At 40.4% G+C, this 9,056-nt stretch overlaps 3 long non-coding RNA genes across 3 annotated transcripts; all 3 read right to left on the reverse strand.

Annotated features, from left to right (window-relative positions):
* Positions 1-845: 845 nt before the first annotated feature.
* LOC306818864 lies at positions 846-1,297 on the reverse strand. The gene is made up of 2 exons (XR_013778369.1): positions 1,254-1,297; positions 846-1,150 (listed from the first exon to the last, which is right to left on the reverse strand). It is a non-coding gene; the product is annotated as an uncharacterized lncRNA (long non-coding RNA).
* Positions 1,298-5,045: 3,748 nt separating this feature from the next.
* Positions 5,046-6,284, reverse strand: LOC306818867. The gene is made up of 3 exons (XR_013778374.1): positions 6,058-6,284; positions 5,930-6,022; positions 5,046-5,868 (listed from the first exon to the last, which is right to left on the reverse strand). It is a non-coding gene; the product is annotated as an uncharacterized lncRNA (long non-coding RNA).
* A 944-nt stretch (positions 6,285-7,228) lies between these two features.
* On the reverse strand, positions 7,229-8,911 carry LOC306818686. Its single transcript, XR_013778342.1, has 3 exons — positions 8,722-8,911; positions 8,393-8,489; positions 7,229-8,240 (listed from the first exon to the last, which is right to left on the reverse strand). It is a non-coding gene; the product is annotated as an uncharacterized lncRNA (long non-coding RNA).
* Between the last annotated feature and the right edge of the window lie 145 nt (positions 8,912-9,056).

Consider the following 9,056-nt stretch of genomic DNA (forward strand, 5'->3'; position numbering starts at 1 on the left):
TGACATCGAGAAGAGAAGAGATGGACAGTTAGAGATGGTGATCTCACCTCAGAGCTTCCTGCTCCTCACACAGAGAGGTTTTAGAGGGAGGGACTCCCTCCTCTGTGTCCTCACACTGATCCATAGCAGAGCGCCCCCTGCTGGAAGAGCTGACCTCTGTCACTATGGCAACACTGACCCAGTTCAGCTGCTGGAGTCACATCCAGTCAAAGAGCTTCACCTGTGGAGGACACACCTTCATCATCATCATCATCATCATCATCATCATCATCATCATCATCATCACTGTCAGTCTACAAACAGCACATCTAACTGCTTCACCTTCATCATCATACCTGCTTCTCCTACACTCTCAAATATTGCACATACACACTGTATGATAGATCAAACACATTCTTCTTTCCTTCCTTTGAGATCACTTTGTAGCTCCAACTGCTACCAACAACCAGCTGACTCTCTCTCTCTCTCTCTCTCTCCTCGATCGCCCCTAACTGGGAACAACAACCAGCTGACTCTCTCTCTCTCTCTCCTCGATCGCCCCTAACTGCTACCAACAACCAGTTGACTCTCTCTCTCTCTCTCTCTCCTCGATCGCCCCTAACTGCTACCAACAACCAACTGACTCTCTCTCTCTCTCTCCTCGATCGCCCCTAACTGCTACCAACAACCAGCTGACTCTCTCTCTCTCTCTCTCCTCGATCGCCCCTAACTGCTACCAACAACCAACTGACTCTCTCTCTCTCTCTCCTCGATCGCCCCTAACTGCTACCAACAACCAGCTGACTCTCTCTCTCTCTCTCTCTCCTCGATCGCCCCTAACTGCTACCAACAACCAGCTGACTCTCTCTCTCTCTCTCTCCTCGATCGCCCCTAACTGCTACCAACAACCAGCTGACTCTCTCTCTCTCCTCGATCGCCCCTAACTGCTACCAACAACCAGCTGACTCTCTCTCTCTCTCTCCTCGATCGCCCCTAACTGCTACCAACAACCAGCTGACTCTCTCTCTCTCCTCGATCGCCCCTAACTGCTACCAACAACCAGCTGACTCTCTCTCTCTCCTCGATTGCCCCAAACTGCTACCAACAACCATCTGACTCTCTCTCTCCTCGATCGCCCCAAACTGCTACCAACAACCAGCTGACTCTCTCTCTCTCCTCGATCGCCCCAAACTGCTACCAACAACCAGCTGACTCTCTCTCTCTCTCTCTCTCTCTCCTCGATCGCCCCTAACTGCTACCAACAACCAGCTGACTCTCTCTCTCTCTCTCTCCTTGATCGCCCCTAACTGCTACCAACAACCAGCTGACTCTCTCTCTCTCCTCGATCGCCCCAAACTGCTACCAACAACCAGCTGACTCTCTCTCTCTCTCTCTCCTCGATTGCCCCTAACTGCTACCAACACACAGATGACTGTGGTTTGTAGCTCTCTCTCTCTCTCGTCGATTGTCCCTAACTGGTACCAACAAAAAGCTGACTGTGGTTTGCAGCTCTCTCTCTCTCCTCGATCGCCCCTTTCCCCGAGAAACCACAACATATTTAGTCCAATTTTTCATTTAAGCACAGAAAGTGTTCATATAGAAAAATATGTAAATGTGAAGGCCAAGTCTCCCATTGGTCAGCGTCCTGGGCCCTCCCCCTCTCTGCCCATGCTCTGATCCGTCTATGAGCTGAAGTACTAAACTAGTTGTATCTTCTGAATGTCGTCACTGCACAGTCGGGAACTGGGACATGAATCACTGTGTGAAAAAGTCTGTCATCATCTTGTTGTCATTTGATGAATTCTATCATTTTTATTTGAACTCTTTTCTGTCTTTGTTCTGCTGAAACATTTGAATTAATCCTCGAGCATCAATAAAGTTTGATCTTATCAGAGGAGGCGTCACTGCAGGACTTTGAATCATAAAAGGATTAAAAACAACCTTCAAACACGTCCATCAAGTCATTGATTAACCAAGAACACAGTCAGCTGATTGACTTACAACAACTTCTTATGGATTTGATCAGAATGAGTTTCACTGTAAATAAAAACTTTATTAAGAAAAGTATTTAAATCACAATGATGTTCAGAACAACACTCAAATATTTCAATCACTGAAGATCAAGTGATGAACTCAGTGACAGAAACTTTCCAGAGCGGGCTCGTCTTCAGTCCACCTGTTAGCATGTTAGCATGGCTAGCATAGCCTGCATGGTGACTGAGGATCATTGGGTACATCCCAAGTGTCTTATTTGCTGTCTCCTCGATCCTCGGCCGAACAGGAAGTAGTTCCAAAGCCGCCATGTTGAGGATCGTCCCAAAGCTCTTATAGCGAACGGAGGAGAGAGGATCGAGGAGAGAGGAGGCTGATCTGAGGAGCGATGACCGAGGAGACACGAGAGCTGACTTCACGGAAGTCTTTTCACTGACAGACACGCCCCCTTCTCGTATATCACTCACTGATTGGACACTGCACAGGATCAGACTTCAGTTTAATAGGGGAGAAAAGAGGGACATTAGAAAGAGTCTAAACGGAGCGTGGGACATTTAAACAGATGATGAACATCAGTGAGTTTGTAAAGAGTCGCTCTGTGATGAGCTGGGATTAAAAAGAGTCTGATGAAGAGGAGTCCGTTTTATATTCTCACTTATTGATCTTCTGAACGTTTCATCATTTAGATTCTAATCAATCATTTTCAGTATCCTGACACATAAATATCTGTGTTTATAAAATACAGAGTTCGTTGTCTAAATACAGGCTAGGTTCAGTCCAAACTGATTAATAATAATCAATAATTATAGACAATTCAAAATCAAATCTTTGAGTCAGTAGAAACTGTCCTTTTGGTTTGAAACAGACTGCAGGTTGTTCTTCAGGTAAAGACACTAAACACTGTAACTGTGTTTGATGAGAAATAATACAGTGTGTGTGTGTGTGTGTGTGTGTTTGATTAGTAATAATACAGTGTGTGTGTGTGTGTGTTTGATTAGTAATAATACAGTGTGTGTGTGTGTGTGTTTGATTAGTAATAATACAGTGTGTGTGTGAGTGTGTGTGTGTGTGTGTGTGTGTGTGGACATAAACAGGTGTTCGGCTGATTGACAGCTGAACGTGATCAGCTGATGTCGCGTCATGTGACGCTGTCGAGGAAACGACGTCTCATGTGTCTTAAAGCTGATTTCCTCGGTCCTCTCTCCTCGGCTTCGTTTCCTCCGTGCATCTCTGGTGGGCGGGACTAAGACGCAAGTGGAGGAGACAACTCGGAGGACACTCGGTGCAAATAAGGGAACTGAGATTGAGCCATAGACACATGAACACACAGACACGACTGTACAGACACACACACACACACACACACACAGTAGTAGAGATAATAACAATAGCTCAGGCTGGGTGCTCGTTCTGTGTTTGTCACTAGGTTCACACCAAGGTGTCGGCCAGAACACCACTTAAGGCCAAGTTTCCAGGGAGTATGATGAAAGAAAGGGCAGAGAGAGATTTCACACTGTTCAGCTCTTCTTTACTTTCCAATAGAGCAGCACATACAGCTAGTTGGAACTGGTTGGTTCACTTATGCATGTGAGTGTGTGTGTGTGTGTGTGTGTGTGTGTGTGTGTGTGTGGTTTTCTATAAAAAGAAAGAATAACAAAATACAGTCTCAATAATAAATAACATAAATGACTTCACCTATATAAAGTAATATTGTCAGTCAAATATAACCATACATTTACACAGAAAGCCATTCAGTAGTTATAATCACATTTCTCTTCACACTGTCTTAAACTAACAAACTCAAACACACAATGCACAGGTCTCTTTAACATTTCAGTCCTGTTAAGTTACTGCTAACAACTTGACAGAGCATTTCCTGTTATAGAAATCCTCTAACTGCCGGAACCAGCAGGATGCTTTTATTTTGAAACATACAGGCAAGCTGCTACATCCGGTTGCCGAATTAGCGTAGTTGAAAGGCAAGCTAAATAACAATACTTAATTAACACTAAACACTTTGGGCTCAATCACAACTGTCTAAACACGACGTAATAAGTGTATAAATGAACGTGCCTTTAACTCAACATGACGCATCTCACGCTCACGCGCAGAGTCACGTGAGCAGAGGGACGTAAATTAGCGTGCACGCAATCAGCTGTCATGAACGTGGCTGATCATAGCGCGAGCACGCGGGCTCCGACTTTCATTCATATCAACCAGACAACATCCATATGAGTAAACAATATGACAAATATGCAAGAGATGAATACTCACACTTTAATTTAGGCACAAACAGCTTCTATTAAGTTATCACGTGACAACTGAAGCTCACTCGTCAGCTTGAATTTCCCTCGGGATCAATAAAGTATCTATCAATCTATCTATCTGTTGATACTGCGTGCCACTCATTAGAATATCAGGACTGATCACGTGGGCAGGCTCACTTCTCGCGATATCAGTCAATAACATGTCCGTTACTTTGGGCCTTTTCTAAAGACACGAACACACACACACACACACACAGCTCATATGAACGTAAGCTGTGACGTCATTAGAAACTGTCTGTGTTCAGTTGACAGGAGGAAACTGAGAGTACAGAAGTGAAGATATAAAAACTGTGGATAAACACTCACCCTGCTTCACTCTTTACTTCTCTCTTCACTTCTGTCCACAAAATGTCTGAACTCACTGAACACTTTCACTTTCACTGTCCCGCCTCCTCTCATGAGTCTGGATCACGTGTTGCTCCTCCCTCCTCCAGTTACAGGAAATGAGCTGCTGTGTGTGTGTGTGTGTGTGTGTGTGTGTGTGTGTGTGTGTGTGTGTGTGTGTAGGTGTGTGTGTGTGTGTGTGTGTAATCTTTCCTCCATCATAAACCACAGACTCGTTTCTCATCATCTCACCAGTGTTAACTGATAATTATTATTGAAGAGCTTTTTCTAACACACATTTTTACAGCTCCCTTAAAGAGAATTGAATTTGACTGTAAAATAAACAGCAATGATAAAAAACACTCAGCTGATAGAATTGTAGCAGACCCGGCTGGAACAATGGATGACTCTCTGGTTGAGTGATGGTTTATGATCACTTTTATTTCATAGATCAATGCAATCATCACAAACACACCGTAAGAGCTGTGGAAAGAAAACTCAAATAGGAAACAACCATTAAACATAAACCACGTACCAAATATACAAATAGAACACATAGCATACCCATTTACAATAAAATCACATGTCAACAAACTATGATATAAACTAAGAATTCATCAAGTTCATTTTAAAGTGAACATTTTGTCACATACATGTGTTCAAAACAACAGTGAAATTCAAAACTCATGACTGAAGCCAAAGTTACAACCTAAATCAAAGGCAACAAAAACAAAAAAACAATATATAAAACTCACAACAATAATTGGTCATTTACAAACAGGCCTATAAAACCTTATTTATAAAAAAAAGGAAAAGAGGCACATCATAGAGGTTAGCACTGTAATAATTGACCTTAACTTTAAACTATCTTAAATCCAGAGGTAAACTCTGAACGTGATGTTATAAAACCATCACAGTGAAGTTTCCTGAGGTCGATGCTACAAAGCAGGATTTGAGCACAGCGGGGTAACTTTAGGGTTAACTCTGGGTTTTCAGTCCTACGAGGGTTGATTACTTTTTACCTGGGTATATCACCATGGTAACTGATGCTGAACACCATACATACCCATGTCGAGAAAGAAAAACAAAAAAACAACATATATATACCTATGTCAAAAAATGAAAAAGAAAAAACATACATAGCCTTGTCAAAAATATGCAAAAAAACAACATACATACCCATGTCGAAAAAATAAAAAGAAACAATATATATACCCATGTCCAAAAAAAATAAAAACATCCATACCTATGTCGAAAAAACAACACACATACCTATGTCCAAAAAAAGAAAAAAAGAACATGCATACCTATGTCGAAAAATGAAAAGAACAACATACCCATGTTGAAAAAATAAAGAAAACAACATCCATACCCATGTCTAAAAAAAACAACATACATACCTATGTCAAAAAAATACAAAAAAAAACATACATACCTATGTAAAAAAAACAACAAAAACACCCAACATTTATACCTATGTCAAAAAATGAAAAAAAACAACATACATACCTAATATCAGAAAAATGAAGGCAAAAAACATCATACATACCCATGTCAAAAAAAATACAAAAAACAACATATACCTATGTCGAAAAAATAAAAAACAACAACATACATACCCATGTCAAAACAATGCAAAAACACCGACATACATACCTGTCGAAAAATACCATGTCGAAATAATTTAAAAAAAAACAAGAAAACTACTAGCATAGTAGTAGTGCAGGATTTTATTGCAGATATTCACCAATATTACGAGATCATTTCACCAGTTAAAAAGGATTTAATTTGAGTTTCATTGTTTTGCACTAACAGTTCTTTCTGGCTGTCACCAGAAGAGGGTGCTATAGGCCTCTGAATTAAAACAAGCAGTATCAATCCCAACAGTGTCAAGCATGTACATGCACAGTTAGGTGACCATCTTGTCTTCATTGCATATTATTTCACAACTGTAATTGAGGGATCAGCACATTACATGTCTGTTTATATATCTCTATAGACCAAAAATAGATCTAAGAAAATGATCTCTATCAGATTATTTTTCCCCAATATTGGTTTCAGGATCGGCCCCAAAAACCTCATATCAATCAGACCCTTGTGTTTGGTGAAGGAACACACAGCTGATTGTTTGGGAGTAGTGTTGATGAGGTTAAGTGCATGTTCCTTGGTAAAATTAAAAAAAAAAAAAAAGTAAGTTATGTATATTTATGCATACCATGTAGTAGTCACAATGGTAGAGCTCTGCATTGGTGAATAGCAGAGTCCCTGATGAAGATGAAGACGGCTCTCAGGATGAAAGAGGGTTATTTTGGCATCAGTAATCTCCAGACATTGTTGTATATGAACAGAATTAAACAACAGAAAAATAAATTTGAAGTATTCTGGATATGAATGTAGTTCCTGGTACAATGAAGCTTTCTGAAGAAATTTAACGTTTGAAGTTACAAAATCTGTTTTTGTGTTTTTACTTTCTGAAATATCTTGGATAGTTGAAGGTGATAGAAAATATATATTTTTAAAAGCATTTCAAACCTGAACAGACAGAAAATAGTGATAGCTGGTGAGAGAGATGAGATAGAGTCTATATCCCCCTGTACATGGTCTTCACATAGGAGAAGTACAAATGATAATCCGAGGACTGTACAAATGAAGGAGATAATCACATATTAAACAGACTGATTTCACAATTTAATTTCTGTAAATATGTTTGTCAACTTTTTTCTGATTTTATTCCTCCTTTTTTTTTTTTAGCTGTTCAACAACCAAATTTACCCCTCAGTGTGCAACATAACTGATTGGCTATCTAAGGAGCCAAGGGTTGTCAGATTATTCATAATCTAATGGTGATGAATGCTGGTTGGAGAGGCCTCCTGTGAATTTTTGCCTCGGGCCCCAATGAACTGTAAGATTGGCCACTGTTGGGTTAGCTAAACTAATCTAACCAACGATGACTCACGCTTCATACTTTAGCACACCAGGGGTCAGTAAGGAAAAGAGTCTTAATTAACATTTCATAAACAACACGTATACGTATATGGTACACAGGCATACACTATAATGATAGAAAATACATGTCTGGCTTAGTTGGAAGGGTCGGCTGACTCTCAACCGAAAGGTTGGGGGTTCTGTCCCCAGGTCCTGCAACCACATGTCTGATGTGTACTTGGGCAGGAACCCTTACTGCTCCAGCTGCTTTGCCGGCAGGGGCGCGTAATGTGTATGAATGCAAAGTGACTTCTGATGGTCCCTCATTTGGAAGGCGTGTGAAACTACAAAATCGCCATATAAAGCTTTACCATTTACCATTTACCATAACTACATTATGTGCTGTCGTTAAACATAGAGTAAAGTTGTTCAGTCAAAAAGCACCCATCAAAAACCAGAATCAAATACATACATGAAAAGAGACACAAAGCATTACTGTATTTTTTAAATTCTAATTTGATCATATTGTTCCTCTAGTTATTAATGCATAATCAACACATACTGTTTTCTTTCAAATATGACCAACCTCTCCGGGAAAGTGAAGTGTCTCGTTGAAAGTTTAGCTGCACGATTCTTCATGAGGGACAAGAGGGTCTGACCAGCCGACGGTGGTGCAGTTGTGATGCACTTTACCTGCAAAATAGCAATCAAATCTAGTGTCTGTCACAGCTCTCTGATAGAAATGTGAGCTAAGGAAATGTATAGATGTGAAGATCATGTGCCTCTAAGTATCCAACCAAATCCCTTTCCTTGCATATTACTCAGTTATTCAAGTCATATCTCACCTTCTGAATGGTTTGGACAAGGTTGAGAGACAGTTTGCCGATGGCCAGCAGTTCAGGCCATCCCACAGTCCTTTGCAGTAAACACTGGTGTTGCTTTCTTGACAGGTCAGAACAGAAAATTACTCTTTTATTTTGCATGCATTTTGGAAAGATTCTTTAGGCGTACAGATTCTAGGAGTAACAGTACAAAGGTGTGTTCAGGGTGCATTGTATTTTTGTGACCACTAGAGGTCATCGGAACACCTATTGCCTGCAATTAAAGTATGACGAGAGGCTGGCATGGTTCTCAAAAGTTTCCATAGTTTGATTTAACACTTTTTCATTCTTACCTGGCCTAAGAGTAACACTCCAATAAGTCCAACTCTTTTCATTGTCTCTGATAGGTTGAGCGACTGTTTCAAGAAAATGAACCCACATCAATCTGATAACAATAAAAAACGAGCATCCTGCCATGCAGAAGATGTATGACACGTCTGAAAAATCAAATAGACCCAATCAGAATGCCGATATGTAAAGTGGCCTACAGTCATCTGATCAAGGTTTTTTATCTAGAAAGCACTAAAACTTCCTGTTAGTACTTTCAAAAGAAAGTGCATTTTGGTTTATTTCACGTGTGATTAAAAGGAAGGAAACAGATAGCACATTTAAACGTTTGCTAACATAA

The sequence above is a fragment of the Symphodus melops genome (assembly GCF_947650265.1).
Source record: "Symphodus melops genome assembly, chromosome: 23".
NCBI lineage: Eukaryota > Metazoa > Chordata > Actinopteri > Labriformes > Labridae > Symphodus > Symphodus melops.